General features: G+C 39.1%; 1 protein-coding gene across 5 annotated transcripts in view; it reads right to left on the bottom strand.

Moving 5' to 3' along the window:
* sema4c (sema domain, immunoglobulin domain (Ig), transmembrane domain (TM) and short cytoplasmic domain, (semaphorin) 4C) overlaps nt 1–15,007 on the bottom strand; it is a 96,415-nt gene that overhangs the window by 53,673 nt on the left and 27,735 nt on the right. For 2 of the 5 annotated variants that reach the window (XM_086169731.1, XM_086169729.1), the window contains one exon: nt 12,762–12,852. The exons of 1 other annotated variant lie outside the window; for it this stretch is intronic. The gene's annotated coding sequence lies outside the window, so the exon portion shown is untranslated. The remainder of the gene's footprint in view (nt 1–12,761; nt 12,853–15,007) is intronic. 2 more of the 5 variants (XM_086169733.1, XM_086169732.1) reach the window with 1 other exon arrangement.

Here is a 15,007-nt window from a genome sequence, read left to right as displayed (position 1 = left end):
TTCTCCTCGGCTTGTGGATGGTCTTCAGCAACATCTGCAAGCAATGTCTGACGACTGTTAAATTGGTGTTTTAAAAAATACCGGAGAAAAAACAAGATTGTAAATGTAACCATGGTTACTATTCTGCCTTCAACACCTGCCTTGGTTTTCTTTCTCTCCATTTTTTTTTTTTCTATAAAAAGGTAACGAGGCTCATCTTCACCTGTAATGCAATTCAATGTCTCTAAAATTATCGGTAAAAGTGCTGTATTTTGATTTCTGCCAAATATGCTGGCAAAAAATGGTCGCACAATATTCTCTGCTGTTCATTCAGGATTGACAGACCAACATTTTGAAATTTTATTCTGGATGGATATTGGGGCCGTTTAGAATGAACTGGAATTTGATATAACAATTTAACAAAGTTCAATGTGGTCAGGAGGGCGGATACTTTCACATACAACTTTAATTGAAAAAAAGGAATTTAAATGTGTCACTTCCAGCAAGCATCAACGACGACATGCTGCTGACTTGCTCAAGGAACAACTGACTAAAACAATACGGTATCATAGTTTTCGCATTCCTTTCAAAATAATGTGCTTGCATTACCATGTAGAAACAGTCATTTGGGGAAGCAATATAAAGCGAAATGGATAGTCTGTGCTCAATGCACTGGTATAATGTTATTTGTTTATTTTGAAGAATATAATTAAACTATTTTCTTCATAACAAGGTGCCTGGGATGAGTAAACACATACATTCAGACTGCAGATATCACACAAAGAAAGCAGCTAAAAAGGGCTACATATAGAGACAAAAAACATCATTCACTCCATGATTCATTTTTGGGCCGCCTTCAGGTCCAGCGACCTTCTTGCTTCGAGTTGGAAGCAATAACGACTGCGTGCCCTCCCACTTGATTTTTTTTTTTTTTTAAATGTTTTGTTTAGAGAATGGCCTTTAAAAAGCAGATGCCCTTTAAGTATCGTTTCAGGAATTCGAATCCAAGCTCACACCCTCTAAGTCGCTCAGTATGGCAGCTAAAACTTAATGCCAGGAGTATAAATGGAAAAATATACAATGGTTCCAGTTTTGGCAATGCATCAAAGATGATTTTAAGGTTCTGGGTTCAAGTCTAGAGCAAACGGCTATGAATTCAGAGTGAAAGAAGATCATGTTACTGAGCTCCCTGCAAAATTGATGACTTGTGAGATGTGAAGTGAGAGAAGTTAACACGGACATTGTTATTTCTTTTCAGAAACTCTGTGTTGCAGAGAACCTTTTTTTTTTTCCATTGCAAGCTTTGTCTCCCAATAGCACTCAGGAAAATTAAGCCCATGAAGCCAATGTGCTCTTTTCTAAAGGTGTGGAGATAACCATGCAGTTTCCATTTCATTCAAACACACAAGCAGATACATTATGTGCAATTGGCATCTTTGTATAGACGCAGGTTGCAGGTCATTTGTATGTGGAATATGGATCGAAATTTTAAATGCACGATCAAGCCTGAGTAAGTCTACATCTAAGTGAAACCATATCTGTGAATACGGATGTGAAAAAAAGTGTTGAGCCTAAATGCACCAAATGGCAGCACGTGCGTGTTCTGCCAGATGGTGGACCGTGTTGTTGTTATTTAGCTGGAATAGATACGATCAGCGGCACGCAAAGTGTGGATGTGCAGAAAGACAGATGCAGCGTGTTTGTCCCGGATCGTTCTTCTGATACGACGACACTATGTTAGCCATTTGAAAGACTCCTTTCATTAATACAAGAGCGAGCCATTGATTTCCATGCACCTGGGCACATTTCCTATACCGGCTTACAATTAACGGTTTGCTAACCAGCATTGGGGCATCAAGCCATTCAAATGCATCACATAAACGTCATTGAATTTCCAATTACGTGATGATTGGAATCCACTTCACACCCTAATTACCACAAAGTGAAGCGGAACTGAGCGCTGCATTTGACTATAACCTCATCTGCTTGATGAAAACATCAAAAAGAAAAAAAAGGAAAATCTCCCACAGGACCATGGCAGCTCAAATTGCAATGTCTTAGCCTCCCTCTTCGCCGTCTCCCGCCAGCACCCACTTCTTTCATGTCTCTCCTGGGAGACGCTGCAGGCCTTCAAAACTCCATCTACCCTCCTTTCATCCCTGCTGTGGCTCTTGCTTGCTCGCCCACACTCCCTCTGCCCCCTACCGCTGCCTTGTCCATGTCATGGTAGGCTGGCCAGGCGTGGTCGTCTTATGACTCTTTGATCGTCTCTCTGATCTGTTCCATCATTGCCAGGGGCTCCAGCTGATTACAGATGAAATGGATCTGATTTGGCCCCTGACTGTGGGCCAAACACCTGCTCAGACCTGAAGAAAAAGCTGCGCGATCAAGAGGAAACTGAGGTAAAAGACGTCCAGCTAATCAGACAAACCATCTGTGCTTTCAGGGTGTGGTACTGTCCCCCCACTTGTTGGAGGTTGATCATGCCTAGAGCAATTGTGGAGGCAAGAATGTAGAAACATTTCATGAACGAAGAACAGTAACTCTAAAAGCTAAAATAATCGCTCATCTCAAAGGTGTTATTTAAATGCCAGGTACGGTTTTCATGAGATAAATTTATTGAACAAAATCTAAAGCATTCCAAAAATGCAGGTTCTGATGAATGACTGAATGTCTGATCAGACCTTGAAGCAGAATAACAACTGCTGATATGAACAACGTGCCTGGGCAAAGCGGTTTTACTGAAATGATAAATCACCCATCCTATGCTCTCTATGTGACATTTCACCATATATCTACTTGCACCTGTTTAAACCTCGACCAACTTGCATCCTGGATGACCAGAGATGTTGTGTTGATACTAGTGTCACCCGTCTGTGCTAAAATGCAGAATACATCAGGATGGAAGCGATTTCAAACCTAACAAAGTCCCTTTGACCCTTGGGTCAATGTGAATGTTAACATTAACTAGAAACACTAAACATTAACTAATGTCAATGTTAATGATTCAGTAGGAATGAAACATTCTTATATGTATGTTTATTGTAGTAAAAATGTGAAATCAAACAAGACTATTGTATGTCTAATGTTTATCCTGACAAATCTCAGTCGTGTACTTACTTATGTAAAAAACGAAACAAAACAAAACAAACCAAATATCCCTATTGTCCCCTCTCCAAGTATATATAAATATAAACTCATCAAATAACTGCATCGTATTACTGCTAAAAGACTGAAGGGTTACAATAAGACGCCCTCGGGACATAGTCCAAACCCAGTATTGTCCAATTCCGGGATTGACTTGCTGAGAAGCTGCTTTCCCTTGTGCAACACGGATTATTCTCAACAAGAGTTAGCATGGCCAAGTTTTCTTGCATTCAACATTCTAAGACGATGTCCCACATTTTGTTTTTAAAAAGTCAAACCACTGAAGGACAGAAGATTTTTTTTTCCAAAATCTGGCTTTTATTCCATTGACTGCGAGGAAAGCTGTCATCACAGGACTGTTTGATGTCAGTCACACTGCTCAAAAGAGGCTAAATGCAGATTAACCTGTTTACGAGCTGACCAACGGGGAAAATTGCGAGTTGTCTCAAAGTAACAAACTTCAGATTATAGGTGAAATATGATCGACACAACCGCAATAAACATGAAACAAGGCCACAACAAAGATAGACTACTTATAAGTATGTGACGCCAACTGGAGGCGATCCTCTGGGCTATTTTCTGATTTTATAACTTGCATTTTAAATTGTGACCCAATAAACACTGTCAAGAGGCTGATCTCTAGATTCTTAGTCCATTGTGTCACTGACGGCATATACTGTAGATGTAAGGGGCTCAGGGGCAGGATTAAAATGTTTATTTGACCTGCTATTTTCTCTAAGTGTCCCACATTTTTCCTATCAACCAATGTCCTCTTGAAAGAAATATCTCCCTTCCTAAAAAGCAGAGCGGATAGAAACTGCCTGCTTTAAAAAAAAATCCATGGGCTGGACTCGGGCCGGAGATGTCATGCACGATTATATGTATCGGTTGGATTTGGTTTGACAATGCAACAGCCTTTACCCTTGAGTTGGATGCGGTCACAACCCCTCCGTGTCCACCCTGTTTGACTGATTCATCTGCCCTCAGTGCCTTTACACTGCATTGCACTTTCATATGGTCAAGCGCGATCCAAGTGCAATCTAATCGCTGGTATGCATTAAATGGGATCTTGACGTCAGATTTGAAGGTTCATTGTTTAGTTTTGGATGCCCGAAGGCCATGTCGCCAATGCCAACTACAGCAGGCAATTATTCTCAGTGAAAAAAAAGAAAACAACCTAAACCTGTTCATTCAAGCCAATCATTGCAGCATTGGATCTTATTCATGCCTCTAATATAAAGACACTAAAATGAGCATTTGTAGTAAGGGGCTACTTAACCATTTTTTTCTTTCGGGGATTTTCGGAGAAATCTTCATTTTATACAAAATGTTCTGATTATATCATGAAAATAAAACACCGATATGCTAACCTCTGCAAGGACACCTTTTTTATCTGATTATCACCACAAAACAGTATCATCATGCACAGTACCTTGGATCTGAGGTCATATTTTATCAGCAACATAACAACAGCAAATTTTTCCCAAATCATTCAAAAGTGATCTGAATTTATTCTGTCACCTAATTTAAAATGCAAGTAATCAGATTTTGCATCCCTTGGTTTTATTTTATTTATTTATTAACTTTTCGCTCATTTATACACATGTATTCAAAGTATAATCCAAGTCTGTCTTATTTTGGAATTGGTAAGATGATATTGACAGGTACATTTTTATGTTTTCATTTTGTTGGATAATGATAAACATTTAGAGACACTAATCTGATTTGGAGCATTGCTACCAGCTGATAATACCAATAGAACTGCAAATATTGATAATGAAAAGAAAAATCCAACTCACTTTCAACTTGATCTTCCAGGGACATAAACTATACTTCAGCTTTGTCTTCTAAAAAGCTGATTTTGTGTTTGCTTTTCGCTAAAAAACAACAACGAACAGGGAAGAAAACAAACCAAAACAACAGAATTGAATACGATTCTATATTCATGTACATATCCAAAGCTGTATTTGATCACCAGTTTCGGTGAGATCAAATCATTGGAATAGTCGCTGGGGATAAATGCCAAGTGTGTGGTCCTGCATGCTGACTGAATCTTTTGGTCTGTCTATGTGTGTTTTTCGGATTAAAATATCAAAATCAGCCAAATCTGGCGTTATGTCTGGGGTTTGGGAATAAGATTTGGAAGTCCTGCTGTGTGTGAACCAAGCGTTAATCCTTTCTCCTCAGTATGGAAACCAGGTTTCCTGCTAAAAATGACATTTCGTAGATATGATTAAAGAAGACAAAAAAAAAAAAAATTGAATAAAAACTGTCCACAATCTTGTCCAAGTTTTTCATTGAGCTTGCTCTGTCAGAGCAGCATGTGATATTTCTGATGAGCAGGATAGTGCACTCTTATCATTCTTGGCCTTTGTGCCCTGTGATGGAGCTACGATGGAGCATGGTATAAAAACAATATGCCACATAGATATGAAATACTTTTTAGACACACTGGTAATAAATTGAAAAATAAGTCAGTCGATGTCATCGTTTAGTAGTGGTCGTTCAGATGTTTCAGCATTTGTTTCTATGGCAACTGATAAGAAAACTGTGGATAATTTTATTATATGGGAAAGATCTGATCAGTTTGTCGTATCTACATTACCAGCAACACCCAGTTGGACATGAAACGCATGAAAAAGGACACCAAGGCGTGGTTGAGACTTTGCTTTATAAAATGGCATAAAAGTAAGTATTAACAATACATCACCTGCATATCATACTGTTCCTCGATACATATCGGATTAATTTACTACAACTAATGATGCTTTATCCAGAAATCCATTGCTGGTTTATGAATGTTCATAAATACACATGCATGACGCACACTCAAACAAAACATAAAAGCATTGCTTTCTAACCTATCGCGCACACACTATCACATCTTAACGCTCTTTATGTTGCATTTGGCTCCACATACACCAACGCGCTCGCCACATCAACCCCTGCCAGCTCGATTCGGATGAAGTAGACAAACTTTTTTCTGTGATGATTCAGAGCTCATTAAAAAGTATTCACCGCTGTACAATTTATTGCTGTAATCAGCTCTGAATAATAGAAATGCTGGTATTGACGCCCCAAGGCACTCGACGTACTGTTTTCATTTCAGAACAACAACCACCACTGGGCACGCAAATGCAAAATGCTATGTGCAACCCACACACCAACCTGTCTCTGTCTTTCCATAGTTCTCTTCTTGACTTCATATCCATGAAACCGTCAGAGGGTTCTGGTTTACAGAGACCGCCTCCCAACCATCCAGTCGAGCGAGGTCACTTTACCTTTCACCTTTATTTCCCTTAACCCTCTCCATTGCTTTTCTGCAAGCATTTCTTTCAGCAAGGATGCAGCAGCTCCAATTGAGACACGAACTGTGGAGCCCTGTGAGATCCAGCGGGGATCCTATAGTACCGAGACAAACAAACTTCAATGTGGTGGAAATGCTGGTGGTGCAACTGGTTGGGCGAGTGAGGGAGTGAGCTGTGCTGACAGAAAGGCCGACAGCGTGGTATTGAAAGAGGGATATAAAGTGAGGTTCACAGTGGCTTTGTGGCCTGAGACTCTCACGCTGAGGCGTGTTATCTCGGGATATGTGATACATTTTATTGCACAAAATTCATTATTTATCTAGTGTTTTGGTAGTGGTGGTGGGGGTCTAATAGATTCTTATAAGAGGGGGCTTGCAGGAATCTCAAATGCACATAACAACAATTGCTAACTCTAGCTTGTTCAAGTAAACACTCAGAGCTTTTCTACAACACTGCAAACTGCAATCTTATTGCTCCTCTGCTACCTGGTCTAAAGCCACTTTCCTCAAGATTTCTCTAGCATTAGCATTTAGATGTATTTGAATTCTCTGGATGTGTTCATTACATATTGTATGTCCCTCTGCTCTTTGAGCTAGGACACTATGACGTGCACTATTGTTGAAGTGTTACTTCTTTTGTAACTTATCCTTCGAAAGTCTATTCTTCAAACTTTTACCTTGTGACTATTTTATATGCCGTCTTCTTTTTTCAGTATAACTTTACCATTACATCTTGAACTTTTAATGAAGAGTAAAGGGGCAATTTAAAGACAACTATGAAGCTCAGAATCACTGAGCAATTTTCAAGTATTAATCAATAATACATAAATTATTACTGCTACATTTATCATGACTGGGTGTGTAATTTAAGGACATAGATATTTATGTTTTAATCTTGATTTTTAATGTAACATATAATGAGTTTCGTTTTTAGTGTTTGATTGATTCCTTTTTTTCTCAAAAAAAAAAGTCAATCAATCTTTCATAAACCAGTTATAATATAGCTGTCAATGAGACTTGAGTATATTTAGAAAGCGTAAGTGAGTGCTTAACATAGATAGATGTACTGTACATGTATTATTTAGACACGGATTTACAACTAGCCTTTGATTAAAAAAGGATATAATGGTTTGTATTTATCTCAAGTAGTTGGACAGGATTTACTGGTCGTCAAGCATCTTGTTTAAATTTAAGGGGGGGACCACCCATCGCTTTGAACTTGTGATTCACAACTGGCCATAATTGTTTTTTTTTAATTAATGTTGTAACTTCTGTAGACTTATTGAGTCTCTTTAATGTTGTGATCCTATGCGTGGAAAAACAAATGAAATTGTAGTCATTCAAAAACCAAGAGCAAAATAGACCTTGCACTGTTCAAATAATGGCACTCTCAGTGATTCCTTAGATTAGCACACTCACATGATGGTCGATACAAATTACATCAACCTCTACAAACATGCCTAAAGTCATTAAAACATCAGCAGTCGTATCTTATGAAGTTGCATTCCTGGCTGAAGTTAGAGTTTGTTTCTGTGAACCATATATATAAGGTTACTTTTGCAACAACTTAATAGGAAAAACAATAATAACCATGTCAATATGGAGTTGATCTCATGCCATTCCAGGCCCTTAAAGACAAGCAAAATGTGTAGCCGTAACCAAAGAGGGCCACTTTCTACTCTCTCCATAAATACTGACAATGAAAGAGCCCTTGAGCAAGACACTCAACCCAGCTGAGGTCAGTGTGCTCAATGGCTGAGAAGTCAATGACAGAGCTGACTTTCTGCTACTGAGCATTTCCCACTGGCCAAAATTAGTAGACTGTGGTTGCGCTGGGCAGATCCCAGGAATGAATGTGCATTAAAGAAAAAAATGCAAAGCGGGACGTTTCAGAGGGAAAGCATGTGCAAACTCAGCACAAGCAAATCCTTGCCTGGATGAACGGAAATAGGAGCTATCGGATCAGTCCGTGAAATCAACAGCTATAAAAGTCCCTGGCAGACATTCATTAAAGACAGACATTTGTTGAAGCGGTTGGAGCGAAGAAGTGAAAGGTGAGAGGAGTCAGGAGTGAGTGGCGGGACCCGATGTTCTAACCCTGGGTCTATTAGAGCCTGATTGGACCCATTAAGAGGGAAAGGCAATATGCCAGCAGTGAAAAGAGCTCCTCCAGGCTCTGCTCTGCATTTACCGGTGCCTGCTCTCTACTTTGTTGAACACACAGGGAGATCGATAGCGATGTGGAGGAAGGAGAGGAGGGTTGGAGGCAGAGAGGCAAAGAGGTCTGGCTTTACGGGAAGATAAGCTGGGATCGATAGAGAGACAAGGACTGCTGCTGCACAGGGAGAGAGGACGGAGGAATGCCAGATGTAGCGGGTTCACACTCAGTCACCTCATCAAACCTGACGGGGGGGGCAGTGTGTTGACTGGCATTAACTCTCGCACTTGCGTGCGTGTGTGTGTGTGCGCACGTGCATGCATCACACATCAGGAGCCCATGGCGCTGGCTAATGAATCATCATAGATTCAATATCGTTTGAATGTAATGTTGTTGTATTTCCCTGCATTAGACATTATGATGCATCAATTTAATTTGATCTTAGCATAATGAGGTCACTATTTTACCTGGGTGAAAACATGACAGTGTAAAATGTCATAGCTGAGATACAAAAAACAAACTAGAAGAATATATGAAAATAAGAAAAATAGCAATGAGTTATTTCCTAAAAATCTGCATAAATTTACTCATTATAAAAAACAGAAAATGGATAGTATCAGACCAAGGAAACCAATTATGAAATAGTCTTACACTGTTACATGCAGATTTCTAATTCAGCATAGTTAAACAATTATTTGGTATACATTCAGTGCTGTATTCACAACATATTTCTACTATAATGATAAATGCTGATTCAGAAAAAGCTGCATTCCTTTTTGTCTATACAACCAAATCCAACAACAGCCCAGCTATGACATTTTTTAAATATTAAACATGGAAATGGGCGAAATAACACAGTTCTGGAGATGAAAAGAGATTTTGTTTTTTAAATGAATATAATATATTCATTATATATTAAGAGGGGGGGGATGTCTTTCTGTGTGGCGTTTGCATGAGCTCCCCATGTCTGCACGAGTTTCCTCCGGGTTCTCCGGTTTCCTCCCACCATCCAAAAAAATACAGTAGGTTCAACAGAGATGCTAAACTGTCCAGATGTGTGAATGAGGGAGTAAATGGTTGTATGTCTCAAGTCTAGAATGGACACCGCTTCTTGCCTACTGACAGCTGGGATAGGAGACCCTGACTTCGGGTTAAGTGGTGTAGATAATGAATGAATGAACACATTTTTTTTTTGCATTGTATCTGATTAATATTTACGATTTAACACAAATCAATCGCTCCCGCCCCCACAGAGACACTGTGCTGTGCAATATAAGCTATGGATCAATGAATGTATGAATGAACAGATGATTAATGGTCTCAACTTATATAGCGCTTTCACACCTTTGAAAATGCTATACACAAGAAAGTATTTACTCATTCACACACACACACTCACACACCAATGGCGGCAGAACTGTCATGCAGGGTGCTAATCGAACCATTGGGGTCCACTGGTGTTTCAATGTCTTGCTGAAAGATACTTTGGCATGCAGATAGGAAGAACTGGGATTCTAATCAACAACCTATTTACACATGCAATGTGTATTATATTCACGAAGCATTTACAGGACAAATAATTGCTAATAAACAAAAATCAGACCTTAGCTATCTTTGTAAAATAATCCAGTTAGCTGATGTATGTCACTTTGCCTGCTTTTGTTAGTTAGACATTTATCTCTGTATAAATTGCCATATTACTGCAATGTACATAACCTTCATCATCTGTCTTGCATTCGTTTCACCCTCCTCTTCTTCCCTATATCTTCTATTACTGTCGTGCCCCCTCACCACTCTGTTTTCACCCCACCTAGCCCAGTTTTCCCTCCCTAAAGCTCTTAGTGTTTGATGGCATCCTGTCAGAGGAAAGCTATTTATGGGGAGCCACCAATATCCTCGCAGTATGTCACAGAGAGATCCAAAATATTCCAGAGAAGGTGTAAGAGCATCTTGACAGTGCCAAGACAGAAAATAAACAAAACACACGCACACACACTCACAGTTACACATGCACGTGCATGCAAATGGAGGATATTTGGATTGAGGAAAAGAGAAATGTAACCCGAGGCTATGTTTTCGTGCCTCTGTTTTTGCATCGAGGTATGTGTGAGTGTGTGCAGCTCATTCTCATCGTAACTTGTCAGTGTTTTTGGTGTTACCGTGCCACCCTCTACTGATCATGTGTATCTGTAAATGGAAGTTATCTGAGGTAATTCGATAAATTCATCTAGAGCTATATCAAGCAGACAAGGGATTGTAAATGAGAGAGGCCCAAGCACTTGATCAAATGATACCTGTGAGCGTACACAAACACACACACACACACACACACACACACACACACACACACACACGAACACACAAAGAATGACATTGCTCTATATCATTATCAAACATAATTCAAATCCTCTCCTGAACTGGTTATAGTATTTATTTACCGTATTATGAAACCCCGGATCAGAATACATCTTAATTTAAGGGAAAGATTAGGGATTTACTATGCTGAGTTTCAATGTTAAAAACATGCAATTTACTTATTCCATCTTAAATTCAATTTTTTTTATGTAAAACATAATTCGATCATGTTTTGACTGCATTCTTTTTCTTTCTACACATGAAGATCAGATAATGATCTTTTACCTGTCTCAGGGAGAGCTACCCAGCCTGTACTCTTCTGCTGGAGAGACTCCCAACATAATGACTACCTTCATGTCTTCACTTGTCTCTGATAGGGCTTGACATTTCAGTTTTTCAATAGAAAAACTGTGTTACATCCTGCAAGTCTAACAAATGTCACAAAGGGAGGGCATGTTGAAAGATGAGGTTATGGGGTGCAGTGTTTCTCCGCTTGCTTCATAAAAAGACTAATTGCATGGATACACAGCATCTATATTTGACCGAGAAGGGATGGGCAATTTTACAGTACGTGACTATTTCAATAGTAATAATGACCATTGCATTACCATCATCTACAGATACAAAGTATTATGGCCTGGTTCAACTGGTGATGAACAGTAGAGTTATTCATTATTTGCTTTCATTGTACAATTGAGAGTCGTGGACCCGGCAAAAAAGGTCAAAAAGTCCAAGTGCAGCTGGATTTTGGCACTTAATATCTGCATGGGAACAGAATTACTGCAGAGAAATAAAACACATCAGCAACCGATTTAAAATAATGCAAGCCTGCATGTCATATTGAGTTGAATTGCTTGGATTGTTTGGACTGTGTAACTAAATGACAAAGAGCTTGAATATACTGAACATATCAACCCATGATAGTGACGGAAATTGTATATAATAATCTTATCGTCAACATTTTCCATTTATATGTGTTGCATATAAACCTAAGTCAATGCCATGATGTATAGAGATATACTGATAAAGAGGCAGTGGAAGAGTAAAAGTGTGAGTGCTTATTTTGGGGATGTTTCATGATTCCAGACTACCTGCCATGCAGATTAGCCTTGTTCTCACGACTGATATACTGGAAAGTCCTTAATCCAATTGGATAAAAGCAAACGATCATAGTATGTTAACTAATGTTCCTACTATTATTTATCATTGTTATGTTTATCTTGAAACTCTGGCACAACAATTTCCTTCGGGATAAATAAAGTTGTTCTTATTCTTATTCTTAAAATCTAACTAATATAAAATGTGAACAGATAATGGCTACTGAGGTACACATTTGTGTATTGCCCTCTCTGTCTGCAGCCTTTGCCGTTTACTTTTGTGTCTTGTTTCACACATGTACAAACACAGGTAAAATATTTCAATTCTAAAACCAAATGCCCTGCCTCAACTCAAAATTTTCTATTTTTTTTATTTTTATTTGTTTGTGTCTTTTTTTTTTATCCCCAGGCTAATACTCTCTCCTCTCTGTCTTTTTGCCTCACTGCAGAAGATTTCTTTACAGTAGCACCTGAAAATGCCCATAATTTGCACGTCCTGTTTTGACAACAGTCACCCTCCCCCCTCCTCTGTGGCTTCCCCTGTACCTACACACATTTATGTTATTTGTTTTGCTTCTCCCGCTTTCTTTTACATGCCACCTCTCCCATCCCTCTCCCCTTTGTTCATCTGTTCTTGTGTCTGCCTTGCTCAAAGAAGGCACAAGGATATGGCTAGGTTTTTCTTCTCTGCCCCTTTGTTCCATTCTCTCTTTCTTACTTGTTTTTGTTCTTCTCCCGAGTGCGTCTACGCACCTTCTTCGTGAATGTTGAACAGAGATGCTCACTTTTCAGCTGAAGGTCACATTGGGCTAGGGCAGAAAGACAGAAGAAAAAAAGAGAGGAAGTTGAGCGATGGGTTTTGGAAGTTTGCGTGCTCACAGGTGTCTATCTCAGATGGGCATGAGTCGGTAACCAATTGATTATTTATTGGTTCTCTTAGTGAAGAGCCGGAACTTAGTCCACATGCATAAGTACATTTGCACATAAGCTGAGCCGATCTGCTGTAACCAGAGGAGACAAGCCGATGAATAAAAAAAACAGAGGAAGTCTATGTCTGAGCAAGCATGGTGACACTACACCAGAAGACAGCTGTTTTATGACCTCAGTGTCTGGATTGGTATTTTGATGATTCCTACAACATACTGATATACTACTAAGAGCGGTTGATCATTTTGCGTCAGCTTTACACAGATCCAACACGATGGCTGATACAGATGATGTCAGTTTTCGTACTCCTCTGGTTCTGTGGCGGGGCAGTATTAAGATAAGGTTTGTCTTTCTTTTTTTAAAGGTCTTGACTGAAACTTAGCCTGCCCAGTGTTTAGTTCAGATTATTTCTTTTAGTGGTTGAAGAGTTCATGCACAGAAGCCATGTATTATGCTGTAGTTCGGGCTGTGGGCAGCTGTCTGCTAGACAGGTAAAGGAGCCACTGCTCTGGAGAGCAAGTTTCTTTGCCCAGCGGGCTAACGCAGTGAATACTGAGAGCCAGAGCATGGGCTGGTTATTAGTACAGCTAAAATAATAAGAAATGGCAGGTCAGCTTGAAACTTGAAGGTCAGTTTATAAAATAAAAGCGACCAAATGTTCCATCAACAACACGTCTGCTTGCAAGCAATTTATGCCAACAAGTTTGGGTGATTCAGAAGTGGTGACATCACATGATTTGCCCATTATTGAGCTCACAGACTGGACCTTCTCAGGAACACCTCGAGCACAAAAAAAAAAAACCAACCTCTAGAAACAGTGCTCACATTGAATAAAATGGTCCTTTCATTCCTTTCACTGCAAATGATTACTAAAAAGTTCATAAAATACGACAATGACCCCCATCATTTTCACTGTTTAATATAGTACCTAATTCCATGTTTCCTCTGTCCGCGACACATCCCTTTCAGACATTCACTGCAACCCTGAAATTATGTAAGCTCTAGCCAGATGGACTCTGTGTCTGAGAGCAAATGTCAGGGGGAGCCGGATAGGACATTAAATGGTCTTTAACCATCCAGCTCTCTGGAGTTAAATCCATGTTATCGCTATCAGCTCACAGTAAGAGAAATCACTGTAAGTGTCTGTGTGTGTGTGTGTGCATTGATTGCGGTAACTATAAATCTGTAGTGAAATAAAACATGCCAGCTTAAGAAATGTCATATAAACAAGATGCACTGACAGGCCCCTTATGACACTAAAATATTATGATATTCAGAAACCTGTAGCCTAGTTCTGATGAATAAGATCTATCCGCTATTTACTCCACTAAAAAACAATTAAAAAAAATGCATCAGCCATCATTTTGGTATTCAGTGATTTTTTTTCTCACACATTCGTGCACTTGTGATTTAATTTCTTTAAAAAGACACAGTTAACAAAAAAAATCTGAAAATTAATGAGCTACACAAATTAATCGAACAAAAACACAACACCAGACATAACCTCGGGACATCTGCTCTTCGTAATTTTTGGGATTTATTCATTTTGTTTTGTTCCGTGGACTGGGCTCTCAATTTTGCATCGCTAACAATTTGTGGCTAACATCAAGTTTAGAACGTTGTAATATTCAATGTATTAACACGCTAGATTAATTAACACTGATATGAAAGTTTGACAGAAACATGATGATGACTTTATTGATTCAGATACAATAAAAGGTTTCAAATTGTGCAAGAGACCTTGGCAGATATCGTAATCTATCAATCTATCCTTGTTTCATGAAATAAAACTCACATCGCATACAATTCTTATAGTCCAGGTTTGGCATTCTACTTTTGCACACTATAGACTGAGAAAAACTAATGTTTTTTTAGGTCACCAACAAGTTCATTACCAAAAATCTGAAACTTTCAAACACAAGGCCTTAAAAATTGTGGGCAGTTTCTGATGTGAGATGATGAATCTTCTAGTCGAGTCCTTAAACCTTTGATGAGTTTCTCCTAATGGAACAGAAGCGCTCTTGCAGAAGCTTAAAC

Source organism: Fistularia commersonii, chromosome 22 (genome assembly GCF_037954325.1).
Source record: "Fistularia commersonii isolate RoL2024-O1a breed Wild chromosome 22, RoL_Fcom_v1.0, whole genome shotgun sequence".
Taxonomy (NCBI): domain Eukaryota; kingdom Metazoa; phylum Chordata; class Actinopteri; order Syngnathiformes; family Fistulariidae; genus Fistularia; species Fistularia commersonii.
This window is presented reverse-complemented; position numbering and strand designations above follow the sequence as displayed.